The 21126-nt window shown below is 46.0% G+C and overlaps 1 pseudogene; it reads left to right on the top strand.

Moving 5' to 3' along the window:
• The first annotated feature begins 5727 nt into the window (after nucleotides 1-5727).
• LOC122120807 lies at nucleotides 5728-13765 on the top strand (annotated as a pseudogene).
• Nucleotides 13766-21126: the final 7361 nt, after the last annotated feature.

Genomic DNA, 21126 nt, shown 5'->3' with positions numbered 1-21126 from the left:
GTATCGAATTTACAAATACTGAGTTAGGAAGGAACCACACTGGGCTCTGCACTATAGCAAACATCTTCCACTAGGCACTCTGTGGCCAACTGGGTGTTTCTTGGCTACTGGAAGGGCAAAAGGGGTCCCTGAACTCACAGAAATGACAATGTGATTCTCTCCACAGGAACTCTGAGTCTATCCTGAGAAATCCTGCCTATCATCTACTTTCACCCCTACAAGATAAAGCTACAAACAAAACCAAGAATCCTTTGGTGTTTTTGTTTGTTTTTGTAAGGTCTGCCCCCAGGAAGGTGGGGCAGACGCCTCCTCTTGGCTGTCTCTGCTCAGTACCTGTGTCATCTAGGTAACAGTCACCTCCCCTTTCTCTGAGATCATATCCTGAACTGCCCCTGGACTGCCTCCCATCAGTCCAGGGGAGGGTCCCAGGCTCTGAGGTCATACCCTCCCCACACCTGGCTGCACCTCTCCCTGCCTCTTTCCTACTTAAACCCAGTCAGGACCTCAGCCCACCCCTTTCAGCCCTGTGCTCTTCACCATGCACAGTGGGGTCAGGCAGTTTGGAATAAATTTCTCTTCCTGCCTGAATACAGCATGGTGTTCTCTTCATCAGCTACCTAATTAAACCTATTTAATTCACCTTACAGTTTTCTTTTTCCTTTTTGGCAGTACTGGGGTAGGAATTCAAGTAATCAAAGGCAAGAATGCTTTTGAGAATACAAAATTATTTCCCTATTACAAAAGTTTTTTGGCGTGTGTGTGTGTGCGCGCGCGCGCACGCACATGTGTATGCCTTTCCTGGGTGCTGGGTGCTGTCCCCAAGGGCTTCTTTCTCTGTGTCTCTGTCTCTGTTTCTCTTCCCCTTTCGCCCTGTCAGAGCAGTGTTCTACCATTTGAGCCATAGCTTCACTTCCAGATTTTTTGGTAGCTAATTGCAAATAAGTGTCTCACAGACTTTCCTGCCCAAGCTGGCTCAAACAGTGATCGCCAGATCTCAGCCTCCTAAGTAATTAGGATTACAGGTGTGAGCCATTGGTGCTCAGCTATTAGAAAAAGCTGTGAGTCTCTTACCTTCAATAAGCTGCTCAGAAAAAGCCAGACGTGGGCTGGGAAGGTGACTCAGTGATAGAGTGCTTGCCTTGCATGCCTGAGGCCCTGGGTTCGATTCCTCAGCACCACATAAGCAAAGAGAAAAAAGCCAGAAGTGGCGCTGTGGCTCAAGCAGTAGAGCGCTAGCCTTGAGCGGAAGAGCTGAGGGACAGCACCCAGGCCCAGAGATCAGGCCCCACGACCGGACTCAAAAATAAAAATTAAAAAAAAGAAAAAAGAAAAAGCCAGACGTGGCACTGTAACTCAGTGGTAAACCTTGAGCACAAAGGGACTCAGGAACAGGCCCTGATTTCAAGCCCTGGGACCTGCCAACAACAACAAAAGAAGAATAAAGTATGAAAGCAATTTACATGATGAGCTTGACTAACAGAAAGCTTCCTCTTTTATAATACTAGGGGAGATGGGGGAGAAGTTCCACAGATGATAAGGTGTCTTGATTCCAAAGGCAATAGGGTTTGCAGTACAATCTTCCTTTCAGTTTATGCCCTGAGTCTATTTAAATCTGCTTCAAGCCTATTATTCTGGGTTTTCCTTAGTGTTCAGGAGTTAATGAAAAATCTATAAAGGAACATTACAAATTCACTCTATAGAATGTAGAGAAACTTTTACCTCTAATAAAGATAGGGAGAAAGTGGCGCTGTGGCTCAAGTGGTAGAGCGCTCGCCTTGAGCTGAAGAGCTGAGGGACAGCGCCCAGGCCCAGAGTTCAAGCCCCACGGCCGACCAAAAAAAAAAAAAAAAAAAGATAGGGAGATAGACTTGGACTATATACAAATGCTTTCAATCATTTTTAAATTCTTTTTGGAGTAAGCAGTATGTAATAAAATATTGAAAAGAAGAAATACTTTAAGTGGTCATAATTAATACTAGTTAATTCAGAAAACTAAAAAAAAAAAAATAAACTGGGGGCCAGTACCTCATGGCTGTTATCCAAGTTACTTTGAGCCCGAAATCTGAGGATTATGGTTCAAAGCCAGCCTGAGCACTAAAGTTCATTTTTCTTTTTTTACTTTTGCAGTCCTGGGGCTTGAATTCTGGGCCTGGGTGCTGTCCCTGAGCTCTTCATCTCAAAGCTAGCGCTCTACTACCTGAGCCACAGCACCACTTCCAGTTTTCTGGTGGTTAATTGGAGATAAGATTCTCATGAACTTTCCTGACCAGGCTGGCTTTGAACCAAGATCCTCAGATCTCAGCCTCCTGAGTAGCTAGGATTTCAGGCGTGAGCTACCAGCGCCCAGTTCCATGAGATTCTTAAGTCCAATTAAGCAGGAAAAAGCAGGAAGTGGATCTGTGGCTCAAGTGGTAGAGCGCCAGCCTTGAGTGGAAAAAGCTAAGAAATAGCACCTGGGCACTGAGTTCAACCCCAATACCAGCAGAATAAAAAATAAACAAATAAAAATAGACAAAATGAAGGAATTACTAAAAAATTATGAGTTTAATTGATTAGATGATTATGACAAAAAATTATTCTTGTGCATATTCAACAACTAGAGAATATTAATTCCAAAGTAGTATTTGTTTGTTATTAGGAAAATGTTACATGTATCTAAATGGTGAATGTAATGCTTATAAAAACCTCAAATCTCCTGTTTAAAAAACGCTTGAGGGCTGGGAAGGTGGCTCAATGGTAGAGCGCTTCCCTTGCATGCATGAGGCCCTGGGTTCGATTCCTCAGCACCACATAAGCAGAAAAACAAAAAGGCCAGAAGTGGCACTGTGGCTCAAGTGGTAGAGCACTAGCCTTGAGCTGAAGAGCTGAGGGACAGCGCCCAGGCCCAGAGTTCAGGCCCCCCTACCGGACCAAAAAAACAAAAACAAAAAAAAAATGCTTGAAACAATACAAAAAATGTTTTCCAAATATTAACAGTTTCAACTATTAGTGAAAACTTTTCTAGAATGGAATTTAGAAAAAATGAGAAATAAAATGAATGAGTCATAAGTATTTCATTTGTCAAATATTTTTAAATGGTATTGTGAGTCGCATAGTTGCAACATGTGAACTTTCAAATGCAAAGCCACTTTCTCTGTACCTACTGACTAGCACTTTTCCCACTAATCAATAAGATTTTTAAGTACCACATCTAAGAGAGGTAATACATAGCTGTAATCACAGTTACTGGGGAATTGGTCAAGATCCTGCCAGGCAAAAGTTTAGTAAGACCCCCATCTCAACAAACAAGTCAGATGTAATGGTGTAAATTTGTAATCTACATTGTCCAAGAGAGATATCAACCACTCCATCAATCTCTTATCTGCCACATCTCCACTAACAATACTATAGCTATGATCAAGTTCAGTGTTGTTATAAACACACTAAAGTCTACATTCTGCAGATGAGTAAAATCATGGTATTTGGCTTTTTGAACTTGGCTTCTCTCGTTCAACTTGATGATCAGATCTTTTCCCTTAACTACTCTTTTATGGCTAATATTATATGGTAAATATGTACCATGTGGGTAATATCACATGGTATATATGTATTCTATTACTAATATTCCTTGGCACTTGTGTATTTTGTTTTCTTTATCCACTCATCAGTTGTTGGGCACTTGGGCTGATTATACCATTTTGCTATTGTGTACAACACTACAATCCACTTGGGTGTGCAGGTGTCTTTCTTGTGTATTCACACTCCTTCTGATATATGCCCAATAATGATATGGTAGGATTATAAGTGATTATACTTTTAATTTCTCGAGGAATCTTCATATTGATTTCATAGTGGTTGCACTAGTTTATATTCGCACCAATAGCATGACAGTTCCTCCCTCATTCTCCTTTCTCGCCAGTATTTATTGTTGACTTCTTATGACTGCTAATTTGACTGGAGGAAGATGGCTTATTTTTCTCTCAAGGCTGGAGTGCTACCGCATTGGCCGTTTTCAGTTTTGGGGAAATTATTGGCGATGAGATCTCATAGACTTTCCTCTCCACGCAGGCATCAAACTCAGATCTGTCCTGAGATCTGAGCCTCCTGAGTAGCTAGGATTACAGGCATGAGCCACAAAAAGGTGCCCCAAAAAGATGGAATCTTTCTTTTTTGATTTGCACTTCCTTTTTGGCAACAGATATTGAATATTTCTTCTTGTATTTATTAGGCACTTGCATTTATTCTTCTGGCTCAGTTCATTTGCCCATTTACTGTTTTCTTGTTGTTTAATCTTTTGAGCTCTTGGTATATACTAGATATTAATCCTTTATCTGCTGAAATCACTGACAAAGATTTTCTCCCATTGTGTGGATGGCTCTTGGTTTCTTTGGCTGTTTAGAAACACTTTAATTTCATGCAGTCCTCGTCCATTCTTTCTATTATTTTCTGGGCAATTGAGAGTTCTATTCATAAGATAATACCATGTGCTTATATCTTCTAGACTTTTCTCTATTTTTCCGGGTAGTTTCAGAATTTCTGATGTTATATCTAGTTCTTTGATCCTTTTGGAGTTGTTTTTTATACATGGTGACAAATCTAGTTTCTGTTTCTTCTATTAGTCACTTTTCATTTGTTGAAGAAGCTGTCTTTACTTGAGTAGATCTTGTGAGTTGCCCTTTAGCTTTCATTCGTTTATTTTTCTTGCTGGTACCAGAACTTGAGCTCAAGGTCTTGTGCTAAATTAATGTTTTTCTTCATTACTCTTGCTGTATTATTTGAGCCATGCCTTCAGCCGACTTTCTGCTGCTCATTTTGAAGATGGAGTCCCATGGACTTTCTATTTGGACTGGCCTCAAAATTGCAATCTTCCAGATCTCAACTCCAGTGTAGCTAGGATTATAGGCCTGAGTCCCAACACATGGTGCCTTTTAGCTTTGAATAAATGCACCAGGTGAAGTAAATGTTTTGATGCCTTGCATGTCTGCAAATATCTTTATTAGAACTGGCCTTAATTTGACTATGCACATTCTTAGTTGACATCTATTTTCCATAAGAATGTTGAAGGCGTGCTGGCTCTGCTCATTTTCAGGTTACTACAGAGTAATCCAAAGCTGATTCCTGATCCTTCATGAGACCTGGTTGTTTATATCAGAGTCCTCACTTTGTCCTAAAATTTCCTAATCAAGTGGCTAAATACGACATATTAATCACACCGAGCATTTATTGAACCCATTCAGTTTACCAACTCCAACTTGGAAGTATGGGTCGTTCTCTTCCCCTCCCTGGGGTGCCTGATAACACTCTTCTGGGAGTGTTTACAGTGGATACTCTGAATCATGCCTCCAGCCCAGCTGCTTGCCACTCAATGGACATGGAGCCTTGAGCACATTTCATTTCTGCCCTGGTTGGCTCTGGTGCAAAATCCCCCAAACTCAGTATCCTGAGAAGCTAGGCTTACAGGCATGAGCCACCAGCAATGTGAATTCTCTTTCCCACATTCTTTCTGTTCTTCTTTCTTGACATTATCTTGACAACCGTCCTAAGGTTTGCATTTCCTGCGCCATGTTTTAAACTCCTTTTCCAGCCTAGTCTTCTATAGAGCGTCCTGTTTTCATTCCATTCTCATTCTCTACCTCTCTGAACATATTAAAACATGGAGTGAAGATCGCTGGTGGCACATATGTGTCATGTCTATCTCCTATGCAGATCCCATGTACATGTTACCTCCACGTATGTCATTAATATGACATGGGTGATATTCGCACATATGCCAGCCCCCTCACTCTTGGCCGCCTCTGCTGTCACCTCAGCCCCACACCTCCTATGGTACCGCGTAGGATATGAAGACCCTTCCATCAGAAACCTCTTTCCTCCAGTCCTCTGGCAGAGCGACAGGCCTCCTCCTCCCCCCTCCTCCTCCTCCCTCCCTTCTTCCTCCTCCTCCTCCTCTTCTTCTTCTGGCATAATGGAGTTTCAACTTAGGACCTCATGATTAATAGGCAGGCAGGCTACTACTTGAGCCACACCCTCAAGTCTTTTGGGCTTACAGGGCCTTGCATTTATGCCCAGGATTGGCTTTCAGATTGTGATCCTTATACTTATGCCATCCAACCCAGCTCTTGGTGGTGAAGAGTGTCTTGCCAACTTTTTATACCAGCTGGCTTCAAATGGTAATCCTCCAGAGTATGTGGGGTGATAGATGTGAGCCACCGTGGCTGACTCTGAAACTCATTTTCCTTGGAGGGATGAGGGGTGGAGAGGGAGGGAAGGTAGGAGCTGGTCTCTACTGCTTATGGACATGCTTTTATCAAATCATGTTGTGCCTTTCAGCTTCTACCAACCATTTTGTGCCAGAAAGTTTCTGCTTATCCCCTTGTCTGTATTCTTGTACCAGGAGGTAGGTGGGAAAGTTTCATGGCTGCTCACTCACAGGGTGCAGAAAAGCCCTCAACATTAGGCAGGGTTTCCTAGGAAGCTGGACTAGGCAAATAAAAGTATATATCATAACTGTATTTGGCAAATCATAGAAAAGTATTGCTCCTATATGGGGGAGCATCACACCTAGATATGAAAATGCCACCACACATCAAGAACTGTTAACATCTTACTTGTACAACCAAAGACTGGATGCTTTCCTCAGTGACCCTGAAGACATGATAATTTGATAAATCATTGGTTCCTTCAGTTTTAATAGATTCACATACTATCTCCCTTCCTCTAGTCTAATTCCTGCCTGTTCAGGTCATAGATGTGTGTGTGTGTGTAGCACTGAAGCCTTTCCAGAACACAAATTAACCCCTTGTAGGCTCTCAGGCACCTGGCAGTTTCATGGTGTCTGTGGAGACAGGTGGCTACCATCCTGTGTTCTTAAAATTTTACTTGTTTTCAGCTTCTACATGGAGTCTCCTTCAGCTGGCACGTGGGAGGAGGTGTGGGGTGTGCTGGTCCTGGCGCTCGAACTCAGACCCTGTATGTTGTCTTTGAGCTTTTGTTCTCAAGTAACTGCTCTACCACAGCCCATTTCTGGCTTTTGGGTGGTTAATTGGAGAGGAGAGTCTCATTGACTTTCCTGCCCAGGCTGGTTTTGAAGCTCAATCATCAGATCTCAGCATACAGAGTAGCTTAGATTACAGTGGTAATCTAATCTACACTGGGACCTGCCTAAGAGCAATATTTGTAAGGGACACATACACATGTCCTGTCCTGTCCTGAGGCTGACACAGCCTCTCAAGATGTACAACTGTACACAGTACTATGAACTGGCCTATGTAACCCATTTTTGTCATGAAAGGAAAAGTCATGCAGGAAAAGCACAGAGAACAGCTTTTGTTGTTGTTGTTTGTTTGTTTTGTGTGTATATTTTTTGCCCCATTGTGCGGCCTGAACTCTGGGCCTGGGCGCTGTCCCTCATCTCTTCAGCTCAAGGTTAGCACTCTACCACTTGAGCCATAGCTCCACTTCCAGTTTTTTCTGCTTATGTGGTTCTGAGGAATCGAACCCAAGGCCTTATGCATGCAAAGCAAGGATTCTACCACTGAGCCACCTTCCCAGCCCAGCAGAGAAAACTCTTGATGGAGGAATTTGCATTTCTGAAAAAAGAAGTCATGGGGAGAGAACTGCTCAAAGGGTCCCTTCTCTTCACAGGCCAGTTTTAGTCTGCAGACTCATTGAACACTCAGCTCCTTTCCTTGTCCTGGAAGTTACAGGAACATTGACAGGATGCACAGCATTTCATGTATTGTACATTGGATCATTTATTGTATGGTAGTCATTCTTTGAGCATGAGCAGTGGGAAAGGACGCTGTTAAGATCTTCCTGCTCTCATGGTTGGATGGATGCTCATGTGGGTATCAGGAACACCTTTTATTAGAGTGGCTTTTATTAGAGAAAGCAGATCTTTAGGATCCTTGACCTCAATGAGTGGTAAGATCCTTCATCTCCTCATGAGTTCTAAAACAATTCAACCTTATTGTCCTGATGCTTGAGAATGATGTAGGAGACTTGTGACAAGGAGAATAACAATTGAAGTGTCAGAAACTCACATAATGGTCATGTAATGTTGGTAATTACTACCCTCAGTATAGGTAAAGCAATAGAAGCTCACAGGCCTTGCGCTCACATCCTGTGACAGAACCAGGTTGGAAGTTCACTATGTAGCAGGAGCTGGTAGGAGCGGTCCTGTAATATATCAGGGGAGATGAACTACAGGAGATGATGAGCAGCCTGGAGGGAGCTGATTTTGCTTCTAAGTTTGGTGTTTCCATGAATTTTAATGGATATTTACTTAGAAGCTTTCTGTGTGTCAAGGCTGGGGCTTGAACTCAGGGTCTGGGTGCTCTCCCTTAACTTTCTCTCTCAGGGCTACCACTCTACCATGTGCCACAGTTCCACTTCTGACTTTATGGTGGTTCACTGAAGATAAGAGTGTCACAGACTTTCCTGACCCAACACTTCACACCGTGATTATCACATCTCAGTCTCCCAAGTAATTAAGATTCTAGACATGAGCTGCTAGATCCAGCTACAACATCTTTTTGTCTTTCTCTAGAACATGCTCATTGTTTTAAGTGTTTTAAGTGTTAATGTCAGAATAATAAGAAATTGTTGACAAGCCTAATCTAATGAATATGAAGTCTTAAGTTTAGGTTCTGATTAAGATTTGGGCTAAGGATGAGGGTTAGCAGTCAGTTTCATGATCAAGCAGAAATTCTAATGCACGCGCTCTTCAGAATACGGTTTTATGAAGACGTAAGGAAACATTTAGCACTCCATCAACTGGATGCTCTTGAACTAGCTGAATGAAGTTGCTGGTTTCTCTATTTCCACTTTCACCATGTGCGCCATTTCACATGGAGTCGATAAGAATCTGGGTTTCAGAGCTAGCAGACCATAGTTGTTCTCCTCTTGCCAGAAGACTTTAACACTTTTTGGTGACAGTGGCAAATAACTCAGGACTTTCTACCTGCTACACATGAGCTATGCCTCAGCATCTTTTGCTTTAGTTTGTTTGCCAGAGGGTCCTGAACATTTACTTGGTGACAGACTCAGTCAGTGACCTTCCTACCCCTGCCTGTGACTATTGGGACCACAGGCACATCCTTATTTTTTTATATAGAACATAACTAAATTTTGCCCAAGCTGCTGGCCTTGAACTGTGCACAATCCTCCAGTGTCCATGTCCCAAGTAGCTGATATTATGGGTTTGCTCTACTATGCCTGGCTTCATAGTGACTTTGAACCTTTTTAGAAGAGGGTGTGTTTCTGTGTGTGTGTGTGTGTGTGTGTGTGTGTGTGTGTGTGTGTGTGTGTGTGTGTGTGTGTGTGTGTACCTAAGTAGACATGTAGATTGACTATATGTTTAGCCTAGAACTTTGTTTTTCTGTATAGCTGAATTTCATGCTATTGCCAGTAGCATGTCTCATTTTATTAGCAAAATTGAAGTTCAAACCTACAAGAGACTTGCTTTTTTGAGGCTACATTTGGCCGCCTGATAAGGCAAGGTCCCCGTGTCATGCGCTCTCCCATGCACCTGGCTCCTGCCCTTTGATAGGCATTCTCTTCTTCCTAGTCCTCACAGCATTTGTGATTCCCCACAGCTGGCCCAATGGAAGAAAGGCAGTTTGGCTTTCCTGCATTTAGTGGCATCTCTCGCCTGACCTGGCTGGTATCCCTGTTGGGTGAGCTTTCTCTGGTGTCTGCCACTTTGGAAGAGCAAGAAGAGGAGCAGTATATGCAAATGACTGTGCACCTAGAGACCAAGGACAGATGTAAGTCATGAGAAACCTGATGAAAAGGAGACTTCGGGCTGTGTCCATTGTATACAAGGGTGACAACAGAGAAAACCCCAAGGGACACAGCCAGTTGTCCAGGTGCAGCAGAGCTGACAGCTTGCAAAGACTAGAAAGTAGTCCCACTTGTGTTGCCTCCATTGTCCAGTAAGTGAATAGTTGCTTACAGAATTGAAGCATGTTGCGGAGGTCAAGTACTAGAATCGTTACTGTATACTTCTTTATTTGCATACTCAATTTAGAGATTGGCCTCTCACTGCATTTCCCAGGAGGATCCTGATGTAGTTGGCTCAAGTGATCCTCATGCCTCAGCCTCCCCAGTAACTGGGACTCTAGGCCTGCACCCCTGCTCCCAGCTCCCTTCATGTAGCTTTACGGATGAGGAAATGGAGGTGTGAGAAACATCTTGCCATTCTGCAATGCCTCATATCTGAAGACATGATAAACATTCTGATATAAATCTGACTGGTATATTACCTAAAGTTTATTTACATCCAATGTCTCTTAGCTATCCTAGCCTGTGAATGCAGTCCTGGCTTCTGATGATGCCTTGGAGGAGCGTGTTGACATGTTTCCAGTTATTTTCTCCCTCCCTCCCAGCTTATCCCATTCTATAAGTTAGAATGAGACACTTCAGCTCAAACATGGCGTCTGTCTGGAGCTTATCACCACACATTAAGAGCTACCGATAACTGTTGTCTTAGGACAGAATTCCTTAAGTTACCTTCAGACAGTGTAGTTGAGTGAATGAGAACACGGGGTGATCATGAAAGTTGCCCATCAAATGCCTAGAAAAGCTGGGGTCATCCTCCAATCCCTGCTGTACAAATGCAGTAGGAGGCAATGTCACAGGAGCACCATGGCCTGACCTTTAACAAACAAGTAATTGATTTTATTGTATTGTAAAGATGCTGCACAGAGGGGTTACAGTTACATGAGTAAGGTAATGAGTACATTTCTTGTTGAGCATTGTTACCCCCTCCCTTGTTGTTCTCCCACTATCCTTTTCCTCCTCCACCTCCCTCACTCCTCCCCCCACCCTGAAGTTTTAACATTCATTTCCAATATACTGTCTTGTGGGGATCATTGTTGCAATGGGTCCTCTGGTGTCCTTGTTTCAATGTTTTGTTATTCCTCTTACCCTCCCCAAAGTAGAGAAATGTATATACAAGATTCAGGGTACCAAAATCAAATGCAGTGACAACAGGGGAAGAACTTAGAAAGGAAACTAAAAAATCACATAGTACTTTAAAATTACAACAACAAAGAAACATCACTTTTGCCCATATCTTGGGGTTCATTTCACTTAGCACCATTTTATATGGTCATATGTTCATAGCTTTTGAGGTTTTCAGCTCACCTGATAAAATTATCCTAGATGTATAGTAATTATTTCAAATGAGGGAAACCATGAGACTTATATTTCTTTGGGTCTGGCTTACTCCACTTAATATGATTTTTCCAAGTCTTTCCATTTCCTAATAAATGGGGTTGTGCCATTCTTATTGATGGAATAAAATTCCATTTTATATGTATATATGACTACATATATGTGTGTTTATATATATGTATGTATAGATATACATATATACATATATATATATATATATATATATATATATATATATATATATACCACATTTTCTTAATCCACTCATCTACTGAGGGGCACCTGGGTTGGTTCCATATCTCAGCTTTGGTGACTAATGCTGCAATAAACATATTTGTGCTGGTAGCTTTACTATGGCCTTGTTTGTGATCACTTGGGTAAATGCCCAGAAGTGGGATCCTCATATATTACCCTGCCCCAGAATGGCCTGGCCTTTTCCAGTATTTTCTGACTCAGTCTTTGTACTGATTCACTGAAGGGGCAACTGAGACTCAGAAGGTAAGAGACTTCACAAGGAAGTGGTTAGACTTTCCTTGTCTATAACAAGTGACTGAGAGAAACTGTTTCAAGGAGGAAAGGTGTGTTTTGGCTGGCTTCCCGCCTCTTCAGTCCAGGCTCGGTTGTGATAGGCTTGTGGTGAGTCAGACATCATAGCATCAGGAGTGAGCAATGACAGAGGCTGCTTTCCTCATGCAGCCAAAGCAGGCTTCCAGTACAGGCAGGGATGGCCAGACATGCCCCCAGTGGCCTATTGTACTAGGACGGAACTGCTAAGGTTTCAGTACCTCCCCCAGCTAGGTCCACAAGCAAAGGACCAAGTCTACATTCCCTACTCAATCACAAACTGATAGCTCTGCAATTCACCTCAGTTGCCTTTCTTCAGCCCTCACGCTGTGTGCATTCTCCCCAGCCATGCTGGAAGCACACAGAAACAAGTACAGACCACCAGTGGTACTGTCTGCACCTTGTCACAGTCCTCACATGCCATAGGGAAGATGCGTTGCCTGCACTTACTCCCAAACCCTAGTCCCTCCTAATTCAGTGGCTGTGCTTAAATTTTGTAAAAGTGTGCATTCAGAGTTTGTTCAAGACCAACTCATGTGAATATCCAGTATAGAAGTAGTGACAAAAACACCTGTGTCTAGGTCCTCAGGATGCTGTGGAAGGACGATCTCAGGCCTGTGCTCTGCCTGGTTCTTCAGGACTTGCTCGAAAATGGCCACCTCAGCCATGCCTACAGACAGGTGCTGACATGCTGACACAGGTGTGGATGTGGTTGGACAGCTTCCTGCAAAGAGAAGAATGACCTGTCAGTGCCCTGGTTGGGGAATATTTGCATCTGTAAATATTCCTGAGTGATGCCAAAGAGGAGCCCCTTCAGTGAGCCCAGGCCTGGCTCTGTGGGACTGGATGGCATCAGTTGCCGTACACACTCAGATCATGAATGGACCAGATCCTTCCTTTAGGACAGAATTTACCTAGGAAAATGTTCTCACTATTGCACAGGCACACATCACAGCTCTTCCCTACTATCCGGAGAGAAACAACCCACAGAAAGGGGTCACAATTTGGAGAATTGACATTTTTCCTACCTGGATTGTAGGTTTTCAGGAGCTCTCATGTGAGTTTCAGTGGGAAACAGAATGGAAACAAAGGGGTCTGCTTTGGACCCAAGAGTTGGTATTTTCTGGCATGTTTGAGTTGAGAGAGTCATGAGAATGTGAGGAGAAGAACACTAAGAATTCTTCCTCACCAACTGTTCACACTGTGATGAAGAAATTTGCACCAATTGCAGGTGGTACTTGGATTGCCTGTCTTCCCTGTGTGAACCCCCTGGAAGGATCAGTAAAATGCCAGGTAAAAAGTCCTGACTAGCCGGATGCTGGTGGCTTTGCTTCCTTCTGAAATTCTCGCTATTCAGGTGGTTGAGCTCTGCAGACTCCATTTGAAGACCGCACCCGCACAAAAGTCCAGGAGACTCATCTCCAAATCAACACCAAAAGAGCCATATGTGGAGCTGTGGCTGAAGCGGTAGAGCACTAACCTAGCCTTCAGCACATAGGCTCAGAGACAGTGCCCAGAACCATCACAAAAGAAAAGGCCTGCATGACAAACTTGTTTCCACAAAAGTTATTGAGTTGATTCTGCTATCCTGGGGCCAAATAAGTCAAGAGCAGATTGCAGTGAAGTTGTAATCACAGTCCATGATGGCCTGCAGAGTGATGGATATCTGGATGTCACTGAGTGACCACATTGATTCACAGCTGCAAGGAATCTGGGTGCACAGTAAGGCCATCTCTGCCTGCTCCCCACCATATGCTGTCTAAAATGAGGCTTCTCTTGTCTTTTTGCAATCTGCTAACCTGGCTTGAGGTATTTAAGCTTCCATTTCAAATCTGGATCCCTAGATAATGTACCAAATGGAGGTGTCACCAAGAACAGTTTCTGGAAAGAGTAAGATCTGTTTGTGCAGAAGTTCTCGGGGCAGGTCTCTGAGAAGGGACTGGCTGCAGAAAGGAAGCATGTCCTGCACTGCCTGGTGCTGGCAGAGGGGGTCTAGAGCTGCTGCTGTTTGGAGAAGTAGGAGAGGAAGCGGTGGGCACCGCCAGCACTGCATCACAGTTGGATGTTCTCAGCTGCTTGCCTCCATTCTTTCCATTAAGTTTGCGGGAGAAAGAGGATGAGTATGCCGCTGCCAGCTGTGGGAGTGAGATTTGGGAATGGGGCCCTGGAGGTGGGGCAAGGCAAGTACTTCCCATGGTGGAGCTGAATTGATTGTGCCACACTCCTGGTTCCCTTAGTTCTTCCCCACCGGCCTGGGAGGTGGAGCATTGTCATTGGTGTACTAGCTTTGGGAAATTTAAAAAGATTGAGTCTATAGTGGTATAAAATAATAAGAACAAGTGCATCACATCATTTGTCATGGGCCGGGATTCTACCTGCAGCCCTTACACAGTGGTCACTTCCCCAGAGCAGGCAGGAAGAGCCAGGCATTGAGTCATCAGGATAGAGGGCAGGATTGGCGCCATGGTCAGCAGGATCAGTAGCATGGTCCTGGTGGTGGTGGCAGACACCGTGTTGGAGGGTTTCCTCAGGTGCTTCTGCTGGGTGGCTTTAGAGCAGGAAACTCTGGCCTCCACTTCCTGTGAAAAAGCCTGCACATGACTCCAAGTTGGGCTGAAGCCAGTCTTCTTGGCCTACATGCGTGAACAATACCAATGAGTATAAATTACCATCCTTAGAGCCTTGGCACTGACTGTGACCTCTTGAGCTAGGTAGACAATAGCACCAAGGAGAGGTAGCAGACTGGGAAAGGCACACCTAGGAATCTATAGGTAGAAGGATGCCAAGGGTTTCCCTTCCCTGCCAGGATTCCCCTTGGTGGGGGCGCTTCCTGTCCATTTCCCTGTTCATTGAAAAGTGAAGGCTACCCATCTCCATATTTCTCCACACCAACAAACTCCAAGTTCAAACTCCAGTCCCTAACTACTCTCCCCATGCTCCATGGCCCCAGAATAATTTCAGCCCTAGTAGCTCAGGTGCTCTGATTTCTTTCCAGTAGCCTGATCCTTGTGTGCCCTTTCCATCTCCTCCTCAATGAACATGGTACGAAAATCACTGGCTCTCCATACCCTCACCCCTCACTCCATCAGCCCACCGAATGAGACCAGAGATTGGCCTCGAATCCTGTTGGACATTGAACAAACAGCCCATTCTTTTCAGCGTCCCACCTTTCACCCATCCTCTCATTAGCACACAAACATTGTGGCAGGCAGAGCTGAATTCACCATCTCGCTCCAATGTGTGCATGTGAGGACCCATATGGATGCACATTGATGCGTGCCACTGTGTCTGTGTGGATGAATGTATGTCCATATGGTGTCCATGAATGTATGTGAGGTCATGCATATACCTCTCTCAATAGGTGTGTTGAACATTGGAGTCTCATGCGTAGGCTTCCAAATAGAGAAAACCTCATCTGTGTCTATACTTGTGAAATTCTCACCCCCATGTGAAGCTCAGATCTTCATTTTCTTTTTGTTTCTTTTGTTCATTGTTGGCTTGCATGGATTTGAGACAGAATCTCTTGCCTGGGTCAGACTAGCCTTGAACTTGGTATCCTCCTCCCAGAAGCTCCCACTGCAGGAATAAGAGGCCTAGACAAGGACAACTGGTTGGCAGTTTATTCTCTGTCTAGACACAATGTGCAGGGGCTGAATGTCTACAAGAGTGCAGTGAGAATGACGGACACCAGCTCTAGGGTTCCCAAGCCTTGGAAGGACACAGAGTCCTTTCAGTGGGTTTTAGCCCCCACCCTTCCTGATCCCTGCAAGGCAGGATACCTGCAGGGAGGCAAAGTGGAGAAGGTAGTCGACCACTTAGTGCCTGCCCTGCTCTTCGGGGATGCCTTGTTTATCCCAGTATTTCTGGGGACATACCGCACTTTCACAACTGCCCATCACGTATTGAACCTGCTGTTCAATAGGTAAGTGCTACCTCTGATCCTTGGATCTAGCCCACTGGCTAGGCCTTGGCATGTGCTGCACCAGTGAGGATCTGCTTGGATCCTGGCTACTGGCATGCTAGGACCAACATCCTCACTGCCTGAGGCTGGAGCGGTGGGATGGGCCCTGAACAGGCCTGACCACATCATGACCTTAAATCCCGGAGAGCACAGGGCTGTGGGTGGAGCTGGGAGAAGGCCCCTCACTCATGAAGACCCCCTTTGTCCCGACCCGCAGGACGTCAACAAGGGCAGTGAACCTAAGCTAGAAGGAATGAAGGGACAAGAGACACGAAACAAGAAAAATGACAGCAAGACAAGGGTTCTGATCAAGCTGCAAATTTTTATTTTTTCACACAGGGGTATTTATATGCTTGGAATAAGGAAGCTTTTTCATTGGCCATTAAGGAAGCTTTTTCATTGGCCGTAGCAGTGCAGGATGTTTGCTTAGGGCAGGGGGAAAGGGTGGTCGTTAGCAGTTGCAGGATGTTTACTTAGGGCAGGATGAGGGTAGGATTCTGTAAACTCAACCTCAAGATGTTCCAGTGAGACAGTCAAGCCTATTATGTTGAGAGACTCAACTTTTGGCTCCCAACATCTCCCCCCCTCTTATTTAGAAAATTGACCATCAATTGTTGGCTGCTCTTTTTAAGGGGGTGACAGAGGCTCTGTTCCTCTAAGGGCCCAGGGTTTTTCTCCGCTCCCGAGCGAGCGTACTCACTTGGGGTGGGGAATTTTACAGGCCTTGGCATGTTTTTTGAGGAGACAGCTTGTGGGTATGCATGCCAACCGTCATGCACCAGAGCTTGCCACTCAGGGGTCTTGGGTTTTGGGATCTCGCGGATACATCCCCCTGCAGTCTTACCTGCACCCTTGATTAGAGCATTTTTTCTTCCTCCCATAGGTGCATCCTCCCCCAAGCGGAGGGGCCTATAGGAGAAGGGGCAAACCTATCCCTTATGGCAATAGGTCTTGCCCGTTGAATGGTCAGGAGTTATGAATAAGGAGAAGGGTTTTCTAAATAAGAAAAATGAAGGGGGGGGGGGTTCTCACTGGAACAAGCTCATGGCAAAACACTAATTAAAAGCCTGGGGTAAATCCTAGATCTTAATGCCTTGGTCCGCCATATCAAGGTGATGGTGATGAACCTGTATGGGCTTAGAAGCCAAGAGATCAATCTGTTGTTTAATAAATTCAAACAGGAAGGTCCACATCTGGAGTTCTAGCTGCATCTGTAAGAGAAAAGGAATCATCCTCAGGGGGAAGGTTTCCTCTGGGTTGTGGTAAGCCATTCACCTGTTTTATCAAGCATTCTGGCAGCCACCTTGGGGCCGCTTGTTCTTGATCTAAAATACAGGCTGAACCTCGCCCCCAGATAAGAACAGGATCTGGGCCCTTCCATTTGCCTGTAAGGGGGTCTCGCCACATGACAGACGGGCGAGCAGAACTGGAAGATGGGTGCCAATGCCTGTCAGCTGCCGAGTGGCCTTCATTGTCCAGAGTTAGAAAATTAAGGGCGAACAATGTGTGACTAAGGTGATCCCTAGGAGTGGAAAATGAAAAGGCAGAGGCTTTGAGGCGAGTAAGCCAGGTTTTTAGGGTGTGGTGGGTTCGTTCTACAATGCCCTGACCTTGGGGGTTATAGGGAATCCCAGTAGTATGACAAATCTGAAAAATAGCACAAAACTGTTTCAACTTGGCACTGGTATAAAATTTCATTAATCAAATTCCAATAGGAAAAGACGGTAGCAGGAACCTTTTCTGGACCAAAGGTTTCATAATAATCTTTTAAACAATCTCCTACTCTTTGCCATCTTTTTGCATCTATGATTCCTTCAAAGGGGAACCAAGGACACAAGTCCTCTATGAATGAGAAAAATAATTGTAAATCCCTTTTCTTAACCCGCGTTCCCCGTGTCTTGAAGGCCTCCTTGAGGTCTGACAGAAATAGATCATGTGACGACATTGCTTGTCCCATGGTGGGTCACTCACCTTGCATCGTCCTCACTCTCCTCCTGGATCTGTTTCTCGGTGGGGTCTGTCAAGGCGATCTCTGACTGTACTTGGCCAAGTTTTCCCAGAGGACGGCGTTCCTTCCTTAGTCAGAGGCTCAGGCCCCACGTTGGGCACCAGTTGTCCCGACCCGCAGGACGTCAACGAGGGCAGTGAACCTAAGCAAGAAGGAATGAAGGGACAAGAGACACGAAGAATGACAGCAAGACAAGGGTTCTGATCAAGCTGCAAATTTTTTATTTTTCACACAGGGGTATTTATATGCTTGGAATAAGGAAGCTTTTTCATTGGCCATTAAGGAAGCTTTTTCATTGGCCTTAGCAGTGCAGGATGTTTACTTAGGGCAGGAGGAAAGGGTGGTCATTAGCAGTTGCAGGATGTTTGCTTAGGGCAGGATGAGGGTAGGATTCTGTAAACTCAGCCTCAAGATGTTCCAGTGAGATAGTCAAGCCTATTATGTTGAGAGACTCAACTTTTGGCTCCCGACACCTCTTCTCTACATCGAGGCCGAACATGGCTGAGACCTCAAGCAAAGTGTTTTCCTAATTCATAGTGGTACTATATATTCCATCTGGGGGGACTGACCTACCTAAACCTCATTAGGAAGCCCAAGGGAAACACTGACACCCCCGTTGCCCATTCAGAGGTGTGAGGAAGCTAGTGGGCTCATAAGCTTGTGTGGGGACCCATTTCAAGACACTTGGAACCACTCAGTAAAAAGAACAGGGAAATCCTTGTCATCCTGAGCTCCATCCTGTGCTCAGGAAAACCACTGGGACTGTAGACATCATGTGCAGACACAGTATGTTTGACATTCTCATGGTGTCCCCTAGATACAGCCATTCCCGTGACAATGAGGAGAAGGAAGGCGCGCAGGAGCACCTGCAGCAGTGAGTGTGCCTGGGGGAGGAGGGAAGGCATGTGTCTTCAGAGTGGGTGCAGTGGAGAGCCTTGGAGAGGCCTGGGCAAAGGGAAATGGCAGCCACTCCTGAAGGCCTCAAGTCCAGGTAGAAATGTGTCCATGCAGGGAGCTAGTTTGGCTTGTTCTGTGCCTGAGGGGGTGGGGGGTGGAAGAAGCCTCTGGCACAATGTCCACCCAGTCCCATGTCCCTGCCCTGGGAAACCTCAGGACCAAACAGAACAGAGAAGGCCTACACTACGGTTGCAGGGACCTCTGTGTGCACAAGGGCCAGGATGTGCTCTTTTGGTTGAGAGCCAGGCAAAGACCATTCTCGCACATGGCTCTAGGACCTAGAAGTCATTAGAGGCTGCCTGAGTGAGGACATTCTGGGTTCGGGGGATAATAAACATAAGGACAAAGCACCCCAGGGATGACAGGTTGGGAAGCATGACCAGAGACACCAGGAGGTGGGGTGGGTGGGGTGGGTTTCACTGTGATGTAGGTGGAGTAGCATCCCTTGTGTAGATGCAGCCAGGTTACCAGGTCTGCCATGGGGTATAGACAGGAGTAGGCCCAGGAGCCCAGCTCCAACACCTGTGCTTGAGGAGTCTGAGAAGAGGCGAGGCCCAACCTCTAACTCTGCTGTTTCTCCCACTACATTAGGAGCTTTCTCTTTCATTTTGGGCTCATGGATGAGGGAGTACCCAGAGGACTTCACTGAAGCACTGGACATATCCTGCCTACAACATCTGGTAACATATTTAAACTGCAATATGCCTGGCTCTGTGGAGGAGCAGAAGGCCCATCTTCTGCTCAGCCAGCTGGAGCACATGCATTCCAAGCAGCCAGAGCTGGAGGGTGAGTAGCATGGGCAGGCAAAGGACAGAAGTGGGAGATTCCAAGCTTTCTCCACCTGAAGGCAGCTCCCAGCCTACCATGGTGCCCTCATCAGGACAGTCCAGGAGCCTGGATGGCTTGGCATGAAACCTGTCCTTGCTAGGCTTCCTGGGGTTGAGTCCAGGAACAGGAGCTTCCTAGGCAGGCAGGAGTGTCATTTATTTAGGAATGACTGAGGGGAGGGCAGTGCTGTAGGAGATCATTGCTTGCAGCTGTTCCACCAACTGCAAGGCTTGATGAGAAAACCAGTGTACAAAAGAGTCACCTGAACCACTGGATCCAACATCCCGCGTAGAAGCAGGACTACCATGTCAGTCAGAGCTGGAACTAGCTGCAGCCTCAGAGGCCCCTTCAGGTCCAGGAGCTGCGGTGGAGCTCCAGCGAGAACCCCAGACTGACAGATGTTCTGACTCGCCTTCACCATCTTTGACTGAAGAGATGAAGTCAATGGTCCACTACCTTCCACTGTCACCAGCACCAAGTCTGGATCTTGACCTTCAATATGACGTAGGTCATCTCTCAGGTAAAGAAATAGTGGCTGCTCCCCCAGGGACAGAGGCACTAAGTCCAGTGGCACCAACAGCTTTAGAGCCAGCGATTGATGTGCCAGTACATGCAAGAGAAGACAGGATGTCAGTGCCGACTTCTGAACCCCAGCTGTCTGAAAGCCAGGCTGACCCAATTCTGCTACATACCCAAGAACAAGATATATTTGCAGCTCAACCAGAGGCCCCAAAGTCCACTGCAGGGAACAGCTCAGGGCCAGAGCTAGAGGCTGCAGGAGAGAAAAGATGGGAGTCTGTTCTCTGTGCATGTGGGGAGCAAGTGGAGTCTTGCCTGCTTGCTGGAGAGGCTGACAGCCTTGAGCCTGTTGCTGAGCAGCCAGAGCCACTTGTACAGAAGCCTCTGCCGCCCAACTGGGATGTAGCACCTGTCCCATCTGCGCAGCTGGACGCTGATGAAGGCTTAGGAAGGGACGCTCATCCAGTTACTGATTTGGACGAAGACCATGAGCTGCCAGTGGCTGAAAACACAGATGGTGCTCTGCCCTGTGTGGCCAAGCCAGAGCCTGCTTGCCTACCATCTAGCAATGCAGACAGGCCAGCTGATATCGACTCAGATCCCTGAGAGTGCAGATTTCGTCCAGGGAGCAATCCTGAATTTCCATGATGGAGTCAGACCATGCTGAGGAGACAGCTCGAGTGCAAGAGCGGTTGCCCGACCTGAAGGTGGAGCAGTTGTCCCTCATGGCGGTGGTGAGTAGCTTGGCAGGGCTGGGCATGCGGGCTTTCCTTTGCACCTCTACTGCCACACCTGCCTCAGGGCAGAGTCACGCTGACCCTTTGTTTCCTCTCTGCAGAAACTGTTCAAAAGGCTCGTCCCTTATCACTGTTTGAATTACGTATATTCCCAACCTGACCAGAAAGAGTGTCTGGAGCGCTTGGCACCCACTCTGCTTCCCATACTGGAGCACTGTGAGCAGGTCTCCAGTTGTGTGATCACCACGTGCCTCGGGGACCACAGCATGGAGGCAGCAGAGAGAGCCCAAATGGGGCAGCACTGGATAGAGGTGGCTCTGGTATGAGCAGGAGGGGCCCAGGGACCCTTCTTCCCTTTCCCACTCCTACCAGGGGGCTGCCTGCTCACTCACAGC

Source organism: Dipodomys spectabilis, unplaced genomic scaffold, assembly GCF_019054845.1.
Source record: "Dipodomys spectabilis isolate Male_0828 unplaced genomic scaffold, ASM1905484v1 ptg000178l, whole genome shotgun sequence".
NCBI lineage: Eukaryota > Metazoa > Chordata > Mammalia > Rodentia > Heteromyidae > Dipodomys > Dipodomys spectabilis.
Note: the sequence above shows the minus strand (reverse complement) of the source record. Positions and strands in the feature narration are given on the sequence as shown.